The sequence below is a fragment of the Cryptomeria japonica genome, chromosome 10 (genome assembly GCF_030272615.1).
Source record: "Cryptomeria japonica chromosome 10, Sugi_1.0, whole genome shotgun sequence".
Classification (NCBI taxonomy): domain Eukaryota; kingdom Viridiplantae; phylum Streptophyta; class Pinopsida; order Cupressales; family Cupressaceae; genus Cryptomeria; species Cryptomeria japonica.
The window spans coordinates 914,615,907-914,639,990 of NC_081414.1; positions in this window are offsets into that span (position 1 = coordinate 914,615,907).

Consider the following 24,084-nt stretch of genomic DNA (forward strand, 5'->3'; position numbering starts at 1 on the left):
CATCCATTTTATCTTGGATCTTCATCAGAATCATTAGTAACTCCTTCATCAGCATAATAACAAGATTTGTCTTTGTTCTTCTTAAACTTGTATTTCTGATAGTCAGGGTTAGGCTTATATGTTCTTTTAGCTTCTTCTCTTAATCTTGCATGTCTATCAAGACATCTACATGCCATATAACCAATATTATTATAGTTGAAACATTTAAAGGGTGCTTTACCTTCATACTTACTTCCAATTGTACCTTTAGGCATTTTCCTTGCAAATAGTGCTTCAAGTTCTTCATTTTCTCTCCTAATTTCTTCAAGTTCTCTTGCATAGAAGGCTTTCCAATCAGATTTGTCAAATGATGATGATGTTGCTGAAGTTGATGATGATGCCTTAAAAGCTAGATCTGTCTTGATAGTAGTAACAAGACCAAATTCCTCATGCTCAAAAGCTGAAAGTTTTCCAACCAAAGTGTCTCTAGATACTGATGCATTAGGCATTGTTCTTAATTCATTTATAGCAATAACTTTCATTTTATATGATGGTGGAAAAGATCTTAAAACTTTAGAAATAGTCCCATCTTCACTTAAGGTTCCTCCACAACATTGTATACCCAAAACAATTTCATTTACTCTTTCCATAAAAGAAGAAATTATTTCATCTTCTTCCATTTTCAAACTTTCATACCTGACCCGGAAGCATTCAATTTTTGCAATTTTGATTGTGGAATCTCCTTCATTTAGTGTTTCCAGTTTGTTCCAAATAGATTTAGCAATAGATCTATCTAACAATCCCATGACTTGTTGATCTGACAATGCACTCAAAAGTGATTCTCTTGCTTTGCAATCATTTTCCTCATCTTTTCCTAAGGTTGGTGGATTAGGCTGATCGGGAGTGAGAGCAGTATAGCCATTCTTTGTAACCTCCCATATATCTTTTCCAATTTAATTCAAGTGTGTCTCCATCTTGATCTTCCATATGCTATAGTTGGTTCCATCAAGTTTCGGACTATCCTTCCTAAAATAGTTGGTAGACATTGGATCTCCTCAAGCTGTTAAACTTCTGCAAAAAGAGAATCCTGCTCTGATACCAATTGTTAGGTCCCGGAGACAACTGAGTGGGAGGGGGGTGAATTGGTTGTCCAATAAATTCAACCAAAATTAACTTATCCAAAACTTAATGCTTAATACCGGTAAACCAAACTTTATGCCGGTAGACAGTTTTAACAGTTAATTGTAATACCGGTAAAGATTAATGCATGAAATAGAAAGACAACAACATCCACAACACATAGCACCAAAGTTTGTACGTGGAAACCCTGTAAGGGGAAAAACCATGGTGGGAAGCCTTACCCACAATCAAATGATACTACTGCAAATAGTATGTGTTTAGAATATGGATTCTTCACATGCAGAAAGGCCAACTGCCTAGAGCTCACTGCTCAATCATAAAATGAGAGTCACACTGACTGCAATTGGATGGTTAAATCCAATGATAATGTACTGCACAAAATAGCATCTTCATATGTTGGATTCAGTACCGGTGTAGTTCTGATTGCCTTCACAAAACCCTCCTTCAACCTTCAAATGATGTCTATGTGTATATCTCTGCTTATTTTTGCATATACTCTATTTCAATTTCTTTTTCAATGCTTATCGATCTTACAAATAAGATCTTACATATATACCATAACCTAAGACCAATTGAATAGGTCGGCTCACTAAAAGATATTACAATAAGATTAATTACAAACAAATCAATATCCGTTGCATGATGTCGGCTTAATGTATTTATAATAATAATAAATCATCTCCATAACATGTCATGCTGATCTAGAATAGATAAGTCTATCGGTGCTTATCCTGGACCTATTTGTCGGTAATAGCAAATATGCAAACCTGAATAAACAAATAACTAAATCGCCAAAACCAAGTGATCGAATAATGTCTTCAACATAACCAAGTAGTTTCCAATTCATTCCAAGTGTTGGTGAACAATATAATCTATTGGTGAACCAAATACCAGTTTATTGCATAATACTCTGTCTTGCCGGTGAACATAACCAAAGTCTCTAAGTGCTGATAAGTGTTGACAAGTGATGACAAGTTTGACAAGTGTTGACATCAATGATAAGACCATATCAACATATCCAAAATGCCAACAGTTCAGAACCTCGGGATATCCATTTCCTACTACTTGTAAACTTTCCTTAATTTGTCTGGAGACCGGTAGGCCAGTAGACCATTGTACATCATCTACTCCAGAGAAATAACCTTGAAAGTAGAAGAATAAACTGACCAGAAGTTGTCCAAACCTGAACCTTAGAGAATTGTCTTGTTTGATGGAATTTAGGTTCAGTAGCAATTGCTTCTGTAGACAGGTACATAGGTCAAATGTAGTGTCTTCCTTAATCATTCTGTAAGTGGTATTTACTACAATAGTAGGGCCAGAATTCATTCTACTGGCATATAATATTCGGTAACCAATCACCATGCAAGCATATTTCACCAGATCATCTTTGATGGTGTTTATGGTCATCACCAATTGGTCACTCACATAACCAGTGAGCTTTGTCATTTCCATTTTGGTGACCTTTCATAGAGCTAGTACCTCTCCAATATTGAAAAAACCGGTGATGGCATGAATTACTTCTAGTGTGATGTCATGTGTCCACTCAAGGTACATCTTATCACCATGTACTCTGCTAAGGATGATGCGGATATGTTCTTCTATGAACTCTTCTAGAAAATACACCGCATTGTGCAGTTTCATCTTCTCAAGGACACTGTACTCAGGTTTGATCTTCTTATCATCCCCATAGAACAGACTTAGCTAGGAGTGAATCACTAGGGATCCTAGGTCTTCCAATTTACTGTCAATATACCCTAAAATATCTCCCTCAATAACAACTCCGGTGGGTATTTGAGATAGGGCATTGTATTTCTTTTTTTTTTTTAAGGAATTCAGTTGAATCTACAGGTGCACTAGAACTAGAGTGGGATGCAAAAGCCATGATAAGAAAGAAATGAGAAATACCTTCACAATCTGAAATTTAGGGTTTGGTAATGTCACCCATAATACACCACTTTGGTTGCAAGATTACCGCTTAGTGTTCTTTGCTGATAGATTGAAAAAGATCTTTGGATTCCTCTGCAAGATTTTTGAATTCACTTTGAATCGCTAGACAAATCGCTCTTTGTCACTCTACTCTTGAAAATTCTTCTCTCAAAAACTGATAAGTGATAATGATGATGAAAATCCATTTTAAACAAACTTTCACCTACCATAATAAATGCATCATCGTTAGGGCACAAACCCTAATTTTGCCTTTTACCACTTCAAGTCTTCTACTGACTAACATGTAACATATACTAGTTAAGGTCTTTACCGATATAAACTGGGGGTTCAAAATATTTCACCGATATGTTCCCCCTAAGCTTTTCTAAAGCTCAGTTTGTTAGTTCAGAGACTTCCACACTAGGTGTAGAAACCGGTTCATCCTATGACACTTCTACTTTCTTTTTCCAAGTTTTATTCATTTCCATTTGAATGGTTTCAACATCAATCTTCCCTTTTGGAGTGATCGGTATATCATCTGATAGGTTCTTTCTCAGTCTGCAAGTTATGGCAGTGTGTCCTAATTTGTTGCAATGATAGCATACCATTCCAGGTGTTCTCCATGGTCCATTATTCATACTTCCATTCTTCCTTCTACATGTTACAACAGTGTGACCGCTACCATGATAGATCAAACAAGTTTCTCTCCAACTAGTTGCCGCTTGATAACCACCTAACCGATGGTCATAGGTATTGTACCAGTTGGGATTCCGATTCACAAAAGGTTCCGGGATAACTCCTTGAGTCCTTGAAGGATATCTCCCAGTGTTGTGCAAAACTAACCTGCATTCAAATGCTCTATGCCCAAACTTGTTGCATGCATAATAGTTTCCATTGAATCTATTGGATCTAGGCTTATTATTTAGAAAATAAGGAAAATTGTTGTAGGCCTTGCTTCTACACACATTAGTAGTATGTCCTTCTTTGAGATAATTAAAGCAAACAAGTTTAAATTTTTTCTTACCTTTATCCTTGGATGTTGGTTTCTTCTTTAATGCTTCAGCTTTTGTTCCAGAGGTCTCACCTTCCTCATACCAAAAGAAACCAATTCCATTGGTATTCTTTACTGGCTTTGCTGATTCTAGCTTTTTCTCTAGCTTAGCAGTACTCTGATTGAATTTGGCAAGTATCTCATTTGACTCAGTAAGTTCCTTGGAAATAGCAGCATTGGATTCCATAAAGGTTGCATTCCTAGAAATAGCCATGTTTAGTTCACCTTGCATTTCTTCTTTTTCCACTTTACTCTCTTGGAGGTGAGCGGTAAGGGCACTTAATTCTTGCTTCAGCTTAGAGATCTCATGATCTTTGTCTTTTACCAGATCTTCAGCTTTCCTTCTATTCTTAAGCTCTTGACATATTCTAATAGTCAGTCCTTCCAACTCTTTTCTCAGGTTGGCTTTAGATTCATTCAGTTTTTCAACTTCTTCAACTAGGGCATCCATGTCTGCTTCATCAAAAGAGCTATTTTTCAGTAAGTTCCATCAGTTTCTCAACATGCTCTCTTCTTTTGGCCAAAGAGGCTTTATACTTGATTTTGAGTTGATCATAGGCTCTCTTAGTCTGAGTGAGATGGTGAGTAAGTTCCCTCACACTGTATTCCCCCATATCTCCTTCCAAGTGGTTAGACTTATAGAAAGGTTGGCTCTGATACCAATTGATGAATACTAAGAGGGGGGGTGAATTAGTATACCAAAACATACTGTAAACAATCCTTTGAACATTTTAGTAGATAACCAATGCAACAGATTCACTAATAAACCAGTTAAGATAAATACAAACCAAATAGAAAACACAACATTCACCCACAAAAGCACAATCACTATAACACAAGATATTTGACGTGGAAACCCAAATGGGAAAAACCACGGTGAGCAGAAACTCACAAGTAACTATCTGCAGAATAGAAACTAGACCGGTTAAGGCCATACAATGTTCTTCACTAGAATAGATCCTGTTAGGAATCTAGATCTCTGTTAGGAGAAAAGTCTTGTTAAAGACTACCTTGTTAAATGATTTCAGATCCATAGTTGTGAACCACCTTGTTAGAGGATTTACAAAGGCTTTCCTGGGCCTAACCGGTTAAGGGTTTCAGACTTGTCGAAGATATTAGTAATCAACAAGTAAGTGATCTAGATACTAGCATAGTATGCTTGGTTAGATCCTTTACAACTCATTGTTAATGCATTTTGGCATTACTTCAGTCTTCAATATCTCCACACTTTATCTCTTCACACAAACCTAATCTTCTCTGCAAAGATCACACATAACCTTTTTTATTCTATCTCTCATACATGCAAACCCTAGACATGATGTCCTTATAAAGGAAACTGATTTCATGTTGGTCCAATAGGATTAGACTACAAGTTCCTCGGTTCAGTGCATCTAGACACATTTGGTAACATGACACAAAATCACTACCAAAGTGTCAGTGGATGATAACTCATCACACATAACAGAAAATACCAGTTGGTAACTCTCACAGAGTAATATCGGTTAATACAGATTACAAGTTGTCAAAAATGAAGACTAGTAGATCGAAGTATTCCGATCAAAAGTTAACTACCACTTGGTTCCTTCGTACCACTTGAGATCCTCAAACCGCTTGGGGTCTCCATACAGCTTGAGCTCTTCAGTCAATCTATGACCGGTAAACATCTTCTGCAAAATACTGATAGTCTAAAGACTATACATTCAATACAAGTTGAAGCAATTACCGGTTGAGCATAAATCATACATCAAGAAAGTGTGTGTCCATCAATGACAATCAAAACATCATCAAAATGCCAACAGATTATTCTTTTACTTTTAGAATTTCCTATCGAGAATTGGTAATATTGAATGGTCAAAAGACCTATCGATAACTGCATAGATCAAGAACAACATCAAGATTGTTAAGAACACTTTCTTTGCATCAATGAATAGGTACTTCAATGAATTTCAAAATAAAATGAGTATGAGGGTTAGGCTACCTGAAGATGTGGTGAAACACTTTGCTAAGGACATCATTTTCATAGTCACCAGTGATTTCTATCTAATGGAAGCTATTGAACCCAGAGAGGATGAAATGAAAGACATGAGCTATGAATTCAATTATGACTTATTGATTGGTTATGCTAATAACCTGTTGGAATCTCCAATAGACAAGAAAAATAAAAGACTGGGTACTATAGAGGAGTAAACTATAGAAGCTGAAACCAGTAGTGCTCCACCTAGTAGTGGTAAAGGGAAGAAGATGAAGGTTGAGCAAGTGCCTCTAGTGTCAGCAAGTACAAGAGTGACATGAAGTGTCCAAGATAAAAAGGAACTAGCACCAAAGGTATACATCAAGAAGCAACCTACAACAAAGAAGAGAGGTCGACAACTAATTCTCTCAATAGAATCTAATGACACTAACATTGAGGAGGAGCCAAATAAAGTGAAGGCAACTGGTAAGAAGGTCAAACCAATTGAAGACACCTCTCAGTAGAGTATTCCCATTAAAGCTTTGTCTTACAAACCTATGTCTGATTTTGAGAGAACGGTGAAGACATTAGGGAGGAATAGGTTTGATAACAGTAAAGAATGTTTTAATTCATTTGATGAAGATCAAAAGGAACATATTGTTCAATAAGTAATCAACCATTTGTGTCAATACAATCAATTACCTCATGATCTTAAGAATGAAAGTTTTGATTCTTTTATTCTATTGTTTTGAATAAATGGGAAGAAGCTGTGAAGAAAGAAAAATAAATTATTGATAATGTGTTTATTCAATATTTTCCTGATTTGTCTAAGGATGAGTTAATTGCATTGATTGATAATTACAAAACACAATTTCCTTTTAAGTCGAGGAGATTAATATTAATAAGTGGAAAGATGCAATTTGTTGAAGTTGAGACTAATCAGATAGCAAGGGACATTCAGACAATGCATAAACAGATAGAGTCCCAACGGGCTAATGAATAAGATATTGTGGAAAGACCAAAAATGGATGAGTAAGAAATATTATAAGCTGATATTGTCTATCCTATCAAGAAGAAGGATGACACTACTTCCCAATCGGTGATTTTTGTTGATGATGTATAGGATACCATTGATCTGTCTGGGAATATTATTGAACTAGATAAGTAGCCACTGACTATTTCATTAGTTAAAGCAGTGGAATTACTGGCTACTCAACCAATTGTGGATATTCCACCCCCATCAATAAAAGATCATCAAATGAAAACACAACTTTCACCAGTTTCACAAGCTACTTAGGAGAAACCTGTCGAAAAAGATGTTGAAAAGTCCTTTGAACAGGAAAAGGAAAAAGAGCAAGAGAAAATTGAGAAGGAGAAATCTGCTAAAGTTGAAAAGGTATTAGTCAAGTAGCATGATGATGATGATGATGAATCATTAGGCATCAAAGGGACTATAGATGTTGACAATATGAGTGCATCAGAATTAATGGAGATTGCAACTGTGATGCAATCCAAAGCTCAGAAGAAGAGGCTTAAGGAGCAGAGAAAGGAAGTAGAAACTATCCAAACTGTTGTAGAAATTTTGTCAAGTCTTCTACCCAAGACTGCTATAGGGAACTTGTCAAATCCTATTGGAAAGCTTGGCCAGTTGGTTGTCAATGCCTCTGACCAACCCAAGTCCCTTGAGGAAGCAACTTAGACTTTTGCAGAGAAGAATTACAGGAAGAAAAGAGGAGAATAGATAATGAAAGATATTGATATAGGGAGGATTTCCTTATCACTAAACAAAGATCTTTTGAGGAAAGCTATTGAGATAGGAGGGAAAATTCTAGCCTAAACATTCAATGTTTCATTTTTCTATACCAACTTAATTCAAAGGTGAACAAAGACTAAACAAGAATTGGAAAAGATATTTAATGCCTACATACCTTTATAGGATTTGGCTTAATTTTTGGAAAAATAGTTGATGATTTTCAAAATAGGTTAGATATGTATGATTTTGAACAGGCAAAGAGACTTCGATCCCTAAAGGGGTTAAAGAATTTATTAAGACCTAAAGTGGATATCCTACAAAGAGCTTACAAGAATGCAGAAGCAGTTTTGGCTACTCCTGAAATGAGTATAGTTGATGCAATGAAAGAATTTTGTGCACAAGTCATGACTATCATAGAGATCACTGAAACCTTACTAGAGACATGGGAAAATGTTTTTTTCTCAAATGAAGCTTACTTTCAGTGACATTTTCTTGAGAATTATAGTGAATACTCCTTGATAAAGACTTTTAAGTTTTTGTATATGTAAAATTTTGATGCAAATTTTGCTATATATATATATATATATATATATATATATATATATATATATATATATTACTTTTCAATTTGGCATTGTTGTCAAAGGGGGAGTAGAAATATGTATGTATGATGAAAATTTTATATGTATTGAGGGAGTAGAGTAAAAATTAAGGGGGAGTATTGTAATATGTTTGTTGTACATTTCCTTTTGTAAGCACACTTAGCTATACAATTGAAAATTTTCTAAGTGTTGCTATCAATGCCAAAGGGGGAGATTGTTGGCTTGATGATGATTGTAATGGATGACTTCATGTGTTTTCATTGATAGAACATGTATACACACACATATGTTCACATTAGTTAAGTCAAACTGGTATTACTTCTAAAGTTACTTTTATTGCAATCGGTATTGTTAAGATGGTTTAGAAGGTGTCTAACCGGTATATATAGTCAACTGGTATATGCAGAAATGGCTTGACACCAACTTGGAGATTTAGCGGAAACCATCAAAGAAGCAAATGGAGGAAAATCAATTTATGTGTTGATAGTGGTTAACTCCAAACCGGTATCAATGTTCCAATCGGTATTCATTGATTGTGTGATGAGTTACCCCTAACTAACATTTTGGCGATAATTGGTGATGAGTTATGTTTGATTGTCCAGATACACTGCACCTAGGTAATTGTGATATGATTTCTAAGCCGACATGAAATCAAGTATCTATATAATGATATTATGATGAACAATTATAACATGAGATGATATGATGCAAGATAGAAGTTGAAGCCATTGCAGAATATGTTTGTGATAAAATTGGTGATGCAATTTTGAGCGAGCAAAACTAGATCTATTCAATCAATTTGTGCTAGTATTAGATCACACCACTTGTTGTTTTCTAATCATTACAATAGTCAAATCCCCTAACCGGGTAAGCTCTAACAAGCTTCATTGTAAAAATCCTCAAATCAAGTGATCCATTAGTTTGGATTCATAAATCCTCTACTAAGGTCACTCCTAATAGTGTACTACATTTAACAGGGTATAGCTCCTAATAGAGCTTTGGGATCTTTAACAGGATTCGCTACTAGCAGAGAATTTTTGTAGACCCTAACCAGTCAGTTATCTATTACTGCAGATAGTTAACTTGTGAGTCCCATCTCACCATGGTTTTTCCCATTTGGGTTTTCCACGTATAAACACTTGTGTTATGGTGGATGTTTTACTTGTTGTGGATGCTTTAATATCATTTTGGATTGCATGCATATTATTTAGTAAACTTGTAAAGTATCTCAACCGGTCAGTTTTTAAAGTATTATTGTTTTTGTGTGCAAGAAATGAGTGCAACATAAATGTGAAAGTCAAGTTTCAAAGTCTCCACACACAAATGAGACTCTTGGTGCAAGTTATAGGAGTTATATTGAAAAGCTCAACTTCCCAAGGGGTTTTCCATTGTTCTCTATCTCACAGGAATTCTGAAGTCAATGTCTTTGCTCTTAGATCATTGATAAAAGTGACTTAGGAATGACAACTCCAAGAATGAGTGGTGTTTGGTTATAAGTATGAATGCATTCCTACAACATGTACAATATTGAAACTAGAATGATTTAAACTAGTATGAACATGATACTATGATAAAGATTAGTAATCCTATCCTAACAAGATATACTAGTCTAACATGGATATTCTATGATATTAAAAATGCTTCTAAATGTTTAATGTGTTTTAACAAAGAGAGGCTAGATGCTTAGTAAAAATGACTATAAATAAGATGCATGAAAGATTTCTATATCTCAAAATGAGAGAAAGAGAGCTCTATTTATAGGGAAAATAGGGAAATGGATGGTCAAGATTAGATAATCTTAACAAGGGTTAGGATTGAAATTTAATCAATCCATGTTTACAATTCTCACCAATGAAATGGTGACAATTGTCAACAAGAGGTTGCTTGAGAGGAGATGAAAGAATCATTAAATGCTTGAGAAGACATGAAGGTTACCTTAGGAGGTAAGGGTTAAGGTTAGACTAGGTTATCCATTGGATAAATCTTATACCCAAGGGGTAAAATCTTGTACAAGGGTTAAAGGAATAACCAAGGTTAAAGCCATGAATTCTTGATGAGACCCTTGGGTTAGATGAGGGTTTAGTTATAGAGAAAGTCTCTAACCATGCAAGAAGGATGTATTAACCATTAATGGCTATGTAAGAGCCTTAAATGGTTTAGAAGACTTTGAGAGTTAACTTTTTGAGGACATAAAGCTTTTAATGGTTTTCAAAGACTTTGGAGGCTTTGAGAAGTGACTTCTCTTTGCTTAGGAATGTGACAATAATTAGGAGATGGATTAAGCTAAATTGGAAGTGATTAGAAGAATCTAGAAGGGATTTAGGAGGCAAGTGGGAGATGTAGGAGAATGCAAGTGGGAGTTTTAAAATAATAAATTAGATTTATTTATTTGCAAAGATCAATTTAATTAAATGTAAATTTAATTAAAAGGGGAGGAAGGGGAATTAATTAAATAAAGTGATTTATTTAATTAAAGGTTAGAAAAGTCTTAAGTGAACTTAATTAAATAAATGGAGTAACTTATTTAATCAAATAGATGAATGCAGAGAAATTAATTAAATAAAATTTAATTAAATAGAGGAATGAGGTTAAAATGAATATCAATTATTCACTTAGGAAAGTGGTCAGATTTATACGTCTTCATTTTGCCCCTCTTTGAAGTGACGTGTGTGCACAAGTTGATTCAAAGAAAAATTATCGGATATGCTTGCAAAGTTTGATCGATATGATGTTGTGTGTTGAGATGTCGATATAATGACCCAGATTTGATGAACAATATTGATGATGCCCCCTCAGAAGATGAATCAAGGATTTGAAAAATTTGTTGATTTGATGAGCATTTTTTAAATTAATTGCATTTTGAATATTTTGACTATGTTGAATGCATTTTAATTGATTCATCTCCCGAAAATGATGTTGGTAAGATAAAAAATGAAAAGGTGAGGAAAATGCATGCCCCACTTATTAACCTTGTTGACTTTTACCCTATAAAAAGGTAAAAAGTGATTTGATTCTTATCATTTGCACATTTGTCTCCTTGTGATTGTGACATTTTAGCACTAATGAAGATGCTAGTTCCATATGCTTCGCACCAATTTGAGCACGTTCGTCGATATCGGAGGCCCGCCGCGTATGGCCCACTTGTAAGTGATCCAAAACTTGCCATGTTTTTTATTGATTTTGCTTGTTTTGATCACATTTTTTATTTTTGGTTTAAAATTTGTCATTTTAGCGTGTAGATGTATTTGCATAGCGCATAAGATAGACAAGTTAGCATGTACGGGAAACCTAGGTAGGTTAGCATCCAAGTAGCTTTCTGCAGCGCATTAGTAGGTTAGGTTATCGCATAGATCATTTAGCACATAGGGTTGAAAGGTTAGTGCATGGGGTAGATAGAGTAGCGCGTTAGATAGATTAGCGCATATAGTTAGTAGGGTAGCATGGTGGCGGAACCACTTAGCACATCAGGGGATTTAGTGCGTAGGGTAAAGGTTCTAGTGCATTGGAGGAAAAGGATAGCTCATAAGTAGCAACTTAGCATGTAGGAGCCCTGGTTTAGTGTGTAGGGTGCAAAATGGTTGAAAAAGGCTTGGAAGAATGCATCACGGGTCTAATAAATTAGGTAGATGGCTAAGGGGTTGATAGGTGCCTGCTGAGTGTTTTGAGATAGGTCTTGAGCCAATGTTTTGCCTACTATGATGATGTCTGATTTGTTAGGATTTCCACAGATACTGAGAGGGGGGGATGAATCAGTATCTAACCGGTAATTAGAATTTCTTAACTTAAAACATGTAGAGCATATTATAACAGTGTACCAGTATGCAAGAAATAATGCAATAAACAGAAATGAAAGCAACCACATAAGAAACACACCATAACACAATATTTTAACGAGGAAACCCGATGTGGGAAAAACCTTGGTGGGATTTGTGACCCACAATATTCACTTACTAGCCAATAAGAGAATATTACTTACAAGAGGGGCCTGCACATGCAGGAAGGCCAATTGCCTAGAGCTCACTGCTCAATGGGAAGTCTCACTGACTTACAATGTGGATTATACAAATCCAATATCTTGTACTACTTTACAATAGCATATATAATGCCAGATCCAGTACCAGTTTCTGCTATGTTCTTTACATAATACCTTTAACCTATATTTCGCATAGTAGGTCTGCCTAATATTTCTTCATTCTATCTCTTACAAAATGTCTACAATGATCTCTCTTATATATAAGAGTCATTTTACAACTTGCCAAGTCGGCTTACAAAGTTTTTACAATAATAAACAAAATATAATATATCAAAAATCATGTTGACCTCTATGTCGGTATGCTTCCTTTCTCTGTCGATGCTGATGGTCTAAGTGTCGATGTAGAGTCTGATCTATTGATGTTGGTGTAATGCCTTGCTGGTGCCATAGGATTGTAAGGTTGCCATCAATGACAAAACCTTCAATCACCTACAATGTCTCATTAGAGTGTGCATATGCCAACAATCTCCCCCTTTGGCATTGATGGCAACAGTCATGAGAAAATTCAAAAGTGTATCCAAAAATGTGTTACCAAAAAGATATGCTCCCCCTGAGTAGATAATTCTTCTGCCGGTTATTTTTCTTATTTTCTCATACTACTACTCCCCCTTTGGCATCAATGACAAAGGTTGTCAAGGTGTCAATAGAGTTGTAGCCTTAACCTTGTAACTGGGTAGTTACAATTCGAAATAGATCTGCCAAAATCAAGTTTATACTCTCCATAAACTTCTTACTATCTCTTATTGCTATCTCTATTCTTTGAACTGTACAGGTGAGGTGTTGCATATGCTTTGCCGGTGTTATCTATCCCTGTACAAGTGCCTCGGATATTTCCTTCCACATGAATGCTAGATATTCCAATCTTGGACTCAGTCTTAGTCTCAAATTCTTTTCCTTATCTACTATTCTCTCATTTTCTCTTCCTAGCTTAAGTAAATCTTCCTCAAAACTTTTTATCTTCTGTTCAAAAATTGATAATGTATCAGGTGAGTTAACAAAACTGTCTGCAAGTTTATTTATTTTGTCTTGTACCTTGCTCATTTGCTTATCTATATTAGCTATTAGTAGGTTTGTTTTGCATATGTCTCTATACAAAGTTTTGAATTCCTTCAGTAAGTTGCATAGTTTCGGTAGAAGTGTGTCAAATTCCCTTGTACACTTCTTTATCTGGTTTTCAAAGGATTTTTTATTTTCAAGTTCCATCATATCCTTTAATGCCTCTTCCTTTACTTTCTCAATTGTCATTGTGTTCTTAGTGATGTACCTGGACAAAATGTCAATTTGACTTAATGAATCTTTATTGTCTATATTGCAGTTAGGAGCTAGCCTCTTCAAAATTGGGATTGTGTCATCTATAGCTTTATAAGCTTGTGAACTACAATCAGTTAACCTTTTGATTGAATCTAAAAGTACTTATGTTACATTTGTTGATTTATAACCTGCTGATGAGGAACCAACATTCTGAATTCCGCTGGTGGTAGAAGTAACCAAGGTTGTAGTGACCTCTGGTAGGTTTGTCTGTGTTTCCATTTCCTTAAGCAATGGTTTTTGTACTTCTCTTGTTGTCGGTTGCGCTGTTTCGACATGAATCTGTTCCTGTTCCTGTTTTGGAGCCTTTTTCTCTTCTTGTTTCTCTGTCTGAATCTCTGTCTGTTCTCCTATGTTATCATCTGTCGGTTTCTCTTGTGTTTGATCAGTTTGCTTAGTTACCGGTGGCTCACTAGCCATGTCTGTCTTACCAGTTGTATCTTTATCTACCACAATGTTGATCTTTTGTGTATCAACATCTACTGTGTATAAGACTTCAAGATTAGGATTTATATCCTCTACATTCATACTTTCAACTATCGGTTGATCTTCTGTAGTTGTTATTACCGGTGATGTAATTGGAGGCGGTGGGAGTAAGTTATCCTTTACTTTTATACTAGGAGGTCCACCAACCTTTCCTTTACCCTTGTCCTTGTCTTTCTGATATACCTTTATTGGTTTGGGGTTCATGTACTTTTCTTGTTTTTCTTTTTCAACTAGGAATATATCCCATGCATTTTTTGTTTCTTCAATTACCTCATTAACTCTTCCAACCATTAAAGCAATATGTTGGTGTGCAGTAGAGAATACTGACCGGTTGGCTTTAGCAATTAAGTCATCTATCTCCTTAAGTGAGTTTACTGGGTAAACAACAAGTAACTTTTCAATTTTTATTTTCTTATCAAGCTCTACAACAGCTTGTCTTCTTGCTTCTAGTCTTTTGAACAATTCATCTGGTACTTCATCTATCACTTCCATCAAAAATTTCTTATACATGTCCATGTGTAAAATAACACTGTTTTCCACTTGTTCTTTTTCATCTGCTGTCAAAGTGTCGTACAATTTCTCTATATTCTTTAGTTTCCCTTCCTCTATAATTTCATTTAGCAATATGTCAAGAGGGGCCATGTTTTGTTTTGTTCTCTTCTTCTTCTTGGGTGTCAGTTTCTTCTTTGGCATAGTCTTTCTAACCAGAGATCTCACTGCTTGTTGTTTCTATCTAGTTCTCCTAGGTGAGGGTGTGGTTGCCAATGAAGGATCTCTTTTCCTTACAACTCTCTTGAAAGTTGCAGGCATGCCATTCTCTAAGGAAGTGCCTATCGGTGATAGGTGAGTTTCAAGTTGTGGGGTTGCTAACTCATCCTCAGTGATACCGGTTTGTTTCATCACATCTTCATTAATAGCCTTTGCATGTCTAGAACCTCTTCTCACAAATGTTTCAACCTTTTTCACTCTCTTCTTAGACTGAATTTGTTTTTCTATGGTCTCAGTACTACCAAATACTTCTTCCTTTGGTTCATTTGGTGCTTCCAGAAGTGCTTTAGCATAAGTTTCAATGATAAGGTCATCAGTCTCATAACCCATTTCTATTACCCAAATTGTCCTTGGGATGACTACTTCCATCCAGATCTCATCATTTTTTATTACAAAGCATATGTGATCTTTGTACTTGTCAACAATCTTCTGTGATAATCTGATTCTCTTCTTCATTTTGGCCTAAAGTGCTTGAAAGTATTCATGGATATTCTTTTCCTTGTCTTCACCCATGTTATGTTAACTATTTCCCTACCGGTATATCAAATCCAAGTTCTTTATAGCCTATACCGGGAACCTATTTGGTTATGTGTAGCATCAAGCATACAAGCAAATTACCAAACCTAAAAGTTCCTTTCTTATCTTTCTTGATTTTTCCTAAGTTATCAATCAACTCATCTTTTAATCATTCACATACATCAATTTTCACATTGTCTTTAACCATGTCATAAGCATTTTTAATGCATAAAATGGAAACTAAGTTAAGTCTGTTTGCATGAGTAGCTTTATATCCTAAAATGATGCTAACAAATCTCACATTTATATCAGTCACATCATTAACTCTCAGAGACCTTATGTCTGATGTTGCACCTGTTAAGTTCATTACTAGGTCATTGGAGAGCTTCTTAGTCTTGTCTGGTCTTTTACCGGTGGAAGGTAACCCTGTGACAGCTTTCACAGCTTCCTTGGTAATTTTGTGAATTGCATCTAACCAGAAAAATTCACCATGTACCCTTCTTAAGACTATCCTAATCACATCCTTGGGAAATTCAGGAATGCTAAGGATTTTAGTAAATCCTAGGGTTTCAATGATTTTAAGTTCCGGTTTTATATTTCTGGAATCATCACATATGACAAATTTATACATTGTTTTGATCTCTTCATCTCCTAATTCCTCTATGTTGTAATGAAAGTAAATTCTGGGGTCTTCAGCATAAACAACTCCTTTTGGAATTTGAGAAAAAGCACCTACAGTGTCATCTTTTCTTTGCTACCTCGGGAACTAGTTGAAATACAGGCCTAGGGAATTTTATAACCTTGACTACAGTACGGTTTTCTATATATGCAAGTGCAGAGGTGGATGCCATGATGATAAATACCTTTTTTCTGCCTTAGGGTGGATTGATTGCTTGAAGTGTTCTTGCCTCTTTGCTCGAAATCCCTTAGCTCTACAAATTTCGCGCTCTTCAAATGTTTGAAATCTCGATGAAGTGAAATGGAGCCAAAATCACAAATTTATAAAGTTTATTTGCCATCTACCACATTTAATGTATGCCGGTTAAGTAGTCACTTAACATTGTTTGCCAGTATAGAAGTAATTTCCAACTTCTCACCAATAACCGAGGGAATTATAGCATATATCTCATTGATTTCCAAACCATCAAGAAAATTTTCTTCAATTTGATGAAGAGCTTCCTGCCAGTGGAGTACTACTATGTCCTGTCGGTGAAGCACTAATCTATCCTACCGATGAAGCATTCATTGGTTCTACCAATGGAGGAGTATTCCCAGCATTTAGGTCAGACTTTATAATCCATTGTTTTGAGAATTCTTGCTTAACCTCTTCAACATTTTCTTTTCCTTTCAAGCTAGAACTTTTGTTGTCTGCCGGTGATCCTTTACTTCTACAGAATTTTGCAATATGTCCAATCTTATTACATGCATAGCAAGTCACATTATTTTTTTGAATAGCTTTGCCATAACCTATGCCAGTTTGTGTTCTACATTTATTAGATAGGTGTCCAAATCTTCCACAAACATAGCATCTCACATTCATTCTAAAATTTTCAGAGTTGTGACCAACTTTGTTGCATTTTGAACATTGACCAGTGGGTGTGTTGATATTCTGATAATTTCTAGATCTACATTGATTTTCTCTATGACCATACTTATTACAGTTAAAGCATTTTCCATTGAATTTATAAGCATTAGGTTGCCTTACCAGTTTGTTGTGATCCTGTGTATTTGCAGTACCGGAGCTTTCGCCAACTTCAAAGCCAATTCCATATTTGCAGTACCAGAGCTTTCACCAACTTCAAAGCCAATTCCACAAGCATCACAATTAGGTTTCTGAATCTTCAACAAGTCACCGAGTTCTTCTGAGCTTTTCTTGAATTTGTCTTTGTGTTGATTTACAATATCTAGTTCTCTTTGTAAGATCTCTTTCTGTCTCATCAGTTTATTGGAGTCATTATGTGTATGCATCAGATCTCTCTTCAATAGGTCATTTTCATAGCTAAGTCTTGTGTTCTCATTTGCAGCATCACTTAGTCTTCTAGTCAAATCTTCTTCATTCTTCTTTCTATCTTCAATTTCTTTACAAGATCTCATAGTCATATCCTGCATCTCATTCTTCATTGTTATGTTCTCCAGTTTTAGCTTGCTTATCTGATCATTAAGTGATTCATTTTCATCATTCTCATTTTGCATCTTTTCACATAATCTCTTCTCTTGTTTCTTGCAATGGTAAAATTCTCTTGAAGTGCCTGAATGATATGCTAAGCTGCCTTTAGATCATCTTCAAGTTTGATGTTTTTTAATTTTTCTGCATCATAGTCTGAGAGAGCTGCTTCTAGTTGCTTCATCAAATTTTCCATCTCTATCGGTGTCAAGATCTTCCTCAAGCTGTTAGGCTTCTGAAAATAGAGGACCAAGCTCTGATACCAATTGTTAGGATTCCCACAGATACTGAGAGGGGGGGATGAATCAGTATCTAACCAGTAATTAGAATTTCTTAACTTAAAACATGTAGATCATATTATAACAGTGTATCGGTATGCAAGAAATAATGCGATAAATAGAAATGAAAGCAACCACATAATAAACACACCATAACACAATATTTTAACGAGGAAAACTAGTGTGGGAAAAACCTCGATGGGATTTGTGATCCACGATATTCACTTACTGGTCAATAAGAGAATATTACTTACAAGAGGGGCCTGCACATGTAGGAAGGCCAATTGCCTAGAGCTCACTACTCAATGGGAAGTCTCACTGACTTACAATGTGGATTATACAAATCCAATATCTTGTACTGCTTTACAATAGCATCTATAATGCCAGATCCAATACCAGTTTCTGCTCTGTTCTTTACATAAAACCTTTAACCTATATTTTGCATAATAGGTCTGCCTAATATTTCTTCATTCTATCTCTTACAAAATGTCTACAATGATCTCTCTTATATATAAGAGTCATTTTACAACTTGCCAAGTCGGCTTACAAAGTTTTTAAAATAATAAACAAAATATAATATATCAAAAATCATGTCGGCCTTTGTGCCGGTATGCTTCCTTTCTCTGTCGGTGTCGGTGGTCTGAGGGCCGGTGTAGAGTCTGATCTGTTGATGCCGGTGTAATGCCTTGTCGTTGCCTTCAATGATAAAACCTTCAATCATCTACAATGTCTCATTGGAGTGTGCATATGCCAACATGATTTTGATATGATGATTTGGAGTCTATTGAAATTGCTTTCAATATGGAGTGCCAAGCTGATTGATTGTTTTGATGAGGATCCTAATTTTGATTTTGATGTGGATCTTTGATTTTTGCCTTGCGATATGAATTTAATGTCCGATATGAGTTCCGATTTTTTATTTCTAATATGATTCCTGATTCGATGCTTGCGATATGGATCTTTTGATTTTCAATATGGGTCTTTGATATTGCTTTCGATATGATGCTTGATTGTTGCTTTCAATATGGGTCTTGATTTGATGCTTGTGATATGGGTCTTTTGATTTTAGATATGGGTCTTTGATATTGTTTTTGATATGATGCTTGATTGTTGCTTTCGATATGGGTCCTGATTTGATGCTTGCGATATAGATCTTTTATTTTCAATATGGTTCTTTGACTGCTTGTGTTATGTTGCTTGCAATATGGGTCTTTGATTGATGTTTATGTGCTTGAGATGTTTCATCATTTCAAGTTGATTTTGTTTTGATTGGATATATCAAATGGATGTGAGAACTGATGATGGACATTTGTTGTTTTGCATGCATAGCTTGGCATGCTTCACTCTTGAGAGCGGATTCTGAGACCATGGTCATTTATTCCTTGCTTATCATAGGATGATAGAGATGTGATTTAGAGATGCGGTTTATCATCCTTACTAAACATGCCTCGGTATATCATTAACTCGGGTTTGTTGACAGCTTTGGCAGAGAGGTGGCACAATGACACGAACACCTTCCAGTTGGCTACAGGCGAAATAACAGTCACACCAGAGGACTGTTATCGCATTTAGTGGATTCCTATAGTCAGGGCCTTGTTTCCATATGAGAAGACTGAGGAGGGTGGGACAAAGGCTCTCCGTCATATCTTCCAGGATGATCAGATCAGTGGATATGAGATCCCCTTGCAAGAGTTCATGGATTTTGATTATGCTCCATTACCCTCGGTACTAGCAAGTTTCATTGGTGGATTTCCATGTCCCAATAGTAGGTCAAAGGGACTAGCCATAGGATGGGGATTGGTGTTGGAGGATATGGTCACACAAGGATGCAGGTTCACATGGGGGTCATGTATGTTATCCCACCTTATAGAGAGATTCACTAGGTGGTGTATCTAGGATACAAGAGTCTATCAGCAGGGATGACATTACTATAGGTGTGGGCATGGGAGCACATTCCTACAATGAGGCCACTTGCAGACAGGGATAGGCCATTTGGGCAAGCGTATGCTTATGGATATACAGGTATAGTTGTCCAGCAGAAGCTAGGCAAACTAGAGAATTGATAGAGGGTACTGGATGACATCGATACAGTCATTTAGATACCATATATGGATTGTGAGGTGTGGGATAAGGATGGGCTAGAGATGACCTACGTTTATATGTCAAGATACCTGATCGAGTGAACACCCTTTATCATTGAGCGATTTTTGCACAGCCATGTTCAACAATAATATGGGAGACAATAGGGGTTGCCACAAGGAGCGTGTTTATATGCTCATCGGAGATAGGATGTACCTAAGTGGGGACCCACTGTAGATAGTGTAGCTGAGGTAGAGGAGTATATGACACTGGCAGGACAGATCTGGAATTATGGAGCTAGGGTCGTTGATGCTGGGATGACAAAGGAGTTTGCAGCATACTTCATGGCACATGCAGTAGCACAGATATCTGATCCAACAGAGATGCTACCCGCTTTTGATGATGATGAGGATGAGCTGCCAGAGAGGTGAGGGGGAGTCTAACAAAGAGATGAGGAGGGAGAGGAGGTAGGAGATGAAGGTGGAGATGATGGAGGAGGTGGTGGAGGAGGTGATGGAGGAGGTGGGAGGGGAGGAGGGAGAGGAGGAGATAGAGGAGGTGGTGGATTGGATAGAGGAAGAGGGGGAGATGTAGGGAGAGGAGGAGATGGTGGGAGAGGAGGAGGGCTCATTCTTGGTGCTGGTGGGGTTGGTAGGGTAGGTGAAGTGCTAGCGGTGGTGGGTGGTATATAGGATGTTAGGCAGCCCGCCCAGAGGAGGAGATCTGATGTTTTACCTCCACTGATGCCTCAGATAGGTATAGGTATGGGTGGTATCATGACACAGGTACCCATTTGGATTAGGGTACCCACCCATTGACAATATTCATAGATAAGAGCCCTATAGGTCACAGTGCAGGAGCTACAAGCATAGGTGCTAGCACAACAACACCAGATTATGTAGATTATGGCAGAGTGGGATATGGAGAGAGAGCATCGGGTCTAGGTAGAGGATCTTGTTGAGATATTGGAGAGAGTGATAGGTGGTGCCCCAATGCGAGACAGCTGAGGGAGATATGGTATACAACCAAGGAGGATGATTATTACAGGTATCTATATGAGTTAGAATAACCAATGGACAATTGAGAGGGGGGTGAATCAATTGTCAACAAATTAGATTAATCAAAGCACTTTATAACCTTTAACTGGAGCACATAACATTAAATACCGGAATAGCAGAAATAGATACCAATAAGAAATAAAACTTAAGAATGAAATAGAGAATCAACACAATGCAACCATACCACATAATACCATGATTTGTACATGGAAAACCTAGTAAAGGGAAAAACCATGGTGGGAAGCCTACCTACAGTCATATGATACTTCTGCAAAAAGTATGTGATACAATAAGGGACCCACACATGCAAGGAGGCATGCTGCCTAGAGTGTACTGCTCATTACAAAGGAATCTCACTGACTATAGAAAGATTATAACCACCTCAATATAATTGGACAACAATCCAGAAGAATGAACTGCCAATGATAGCATCTACCATGCCTAATTACAGTCCCAGTTAAGCTCAATACTAGAGGCCTTTGACCTCTTACATAAACCCAATTTGATAACCTATGATCGACCAAATCTCCTTCGTATATGATATTTCATTCCATGACCATTACCACCATGATCTACAATGAGATCTTACATCAATTTATACAAAACCTAAGGCCTAAACCAATTAGATCGGCCACCTAAAAGATATTACAATAAGATCAATACATACATCCACATTACAATGATATACCATGTTGGCTTTAGACCAAAACAACATTAACCAATCCATAAATCATCCGAGTAACATGTAGAGAACACGTAACATGATACCGATCAATAACCTAGACCCAAATAGATTCACCATGTCAAAGCAATGTCTCCAATCAGTCAAGGCATGAATAAATATCACCTTTTGCATCTTGAATTCCATCTAGAAGCCACACCAACACCACTTATGCATCTTGTCAAAGATTCTCAATAAAATCTCTTCCGGTAAAACCTTAAACCCTTACTGGTATAGGCTTACTAGAGTGTATGATAGCATCTGATCATCAAGTCAATACCAACTGACCAAAACATACTCCAGAAACATCAAACCAAACATATTCCATTGATCCAAATATGTTGGTAGTATCCAACTAATATTCCCTTTTGCCAGTAACACTAGTTCTTCTACCAATAACCAAAATCTGTCTATTATCAGTAACCAATCATAATAGCTAGTGTTGATATCAATGACAAAACATCAATGCAACACATAATCAATTCCTTCATATTGCCAACAGTGGTCCCTATAGATCATAGAGCTCCTAGTTATGAAGCCAATCGATCTGCTCGCAATCATACAGGATAGAGAGTAGAGGTGTTACGAGGCCTGCCCAACATGATCCACCTAGTGGAGATCCAGGGGTTGGGACATCTACTGTGAGACCATCAGCCTCAGGAGATAGTCATACCTGAGAGACTTGTCTTTGTTGTATTTTGACATATATCCCTTATACATTTCGACCATTTTTTAAAGATATAATATATATGGCACTGATTTTCTCTGATCCACATATGTTATTGATGATGATTGGCGATATGTATTGATATGATAATTCTATGATGATGATGTGATTCTTAGATAATGATATTCTTGATTTTGATGATTATGTATGATTTATGATGAGATGAGAGTGTGAGGATGTATGTGTATTGATTACTTTGATTTATGAGATGTATCTTAAAAATGAGATGTATGATAATGATGATGATGTGAGATTAATGATATGCAACTAAATGCAAGCTTAAAATGATTTTAAAATGATATGCAACTAAATGTAGGATTAAAATGATGTTAAAATGATATGCAACTAAATGCAAGCTTAAGAATGATATGAAACTAAATGATCACTTTAATTTTGTCGGTGTCATTCTTGTTAGTCACTTGTTTGTGCTCTATTTTTGTGTGTCATCATTGAGATTTTGATATGTTGGAAGTTTATACAAGCATAATGGTATAATTGAACCATAATGACTTGAGTGGAACTTACATGGATTTTGATATTGCAAGATGGCAGAAGCATCGATGTATAATTGAACCAAGATGACCTGAGTGTTGCTTTTGTAAAATAGACAAGAGTTAAATATTTGTATGCACAAAGTGGAACAATTTCGTCAATGATATGTTTCCAATCATGTCTCAAGACAATATTTGTATCGTATGAATGATTGCCTTACAGACAAAAAACTAAAAAATATCAGATTTCTTTGTTCCTTTCTCTATCCTGATGCATCCTTGAGTAGCTCTGGAGATTCAATGATTCAAAAATACAAAATAGTCAAAACTACATGCTAGATGTAATCAAATTATAATTCAGAAAATCATCCATCATGTGTGTGTTAAAGTTTTAATTGGATAATGGTCTTGTTTTCTAGCCCGATGAGAAATTCTTGATAGTGTTTCCTTAGCATGTTGTGATCCTTGTTGTTTTTTGTTGGAAATGTTGAAAGTGAGAGGAATGTTGCCCCTTAGTTACAGATATCTATCGATGTGGATATATATATTGATCACCAAGACATGGTGGGGTATGATATGGATAAGCTTTTTTTGGATAATCAAGGACAGTAACTATGCTAAGTATGTCAGGGATAATGCTACGTGAATAAGTGTTGGGTGATGGCCGTTAGCTGAGACTTGGGTGGATGTCAAAGATATGAGTACTGATAGATAGAGGAGTCGGTCTCTCACAAATAGCGCCTATTGCCAGGTTTTCACTACTTGGTTTTATTGCACTTTTCTTCTTTTTTTTTTTTCCTTTTTCCATGAATTGGACAACTCAAGTGTATAATTTCTTCATATGGATATTGTTGGTTTGTTTGTCAACCACATCCCCTTCTGAGGTTGTTAACTGATAGGTGCCTAATCTATAGGCTGATAAGATGACAAAAGGATCCAACCAGTTAGGTTCAAACTTCCCCTTCTTTTCTCGATTCTGCTGATTTCTGGGATTTTCCTTTAGTACAAGATCACTGACTTTGAAAGCCCTAGGAATGACTCTATGATTGTAAC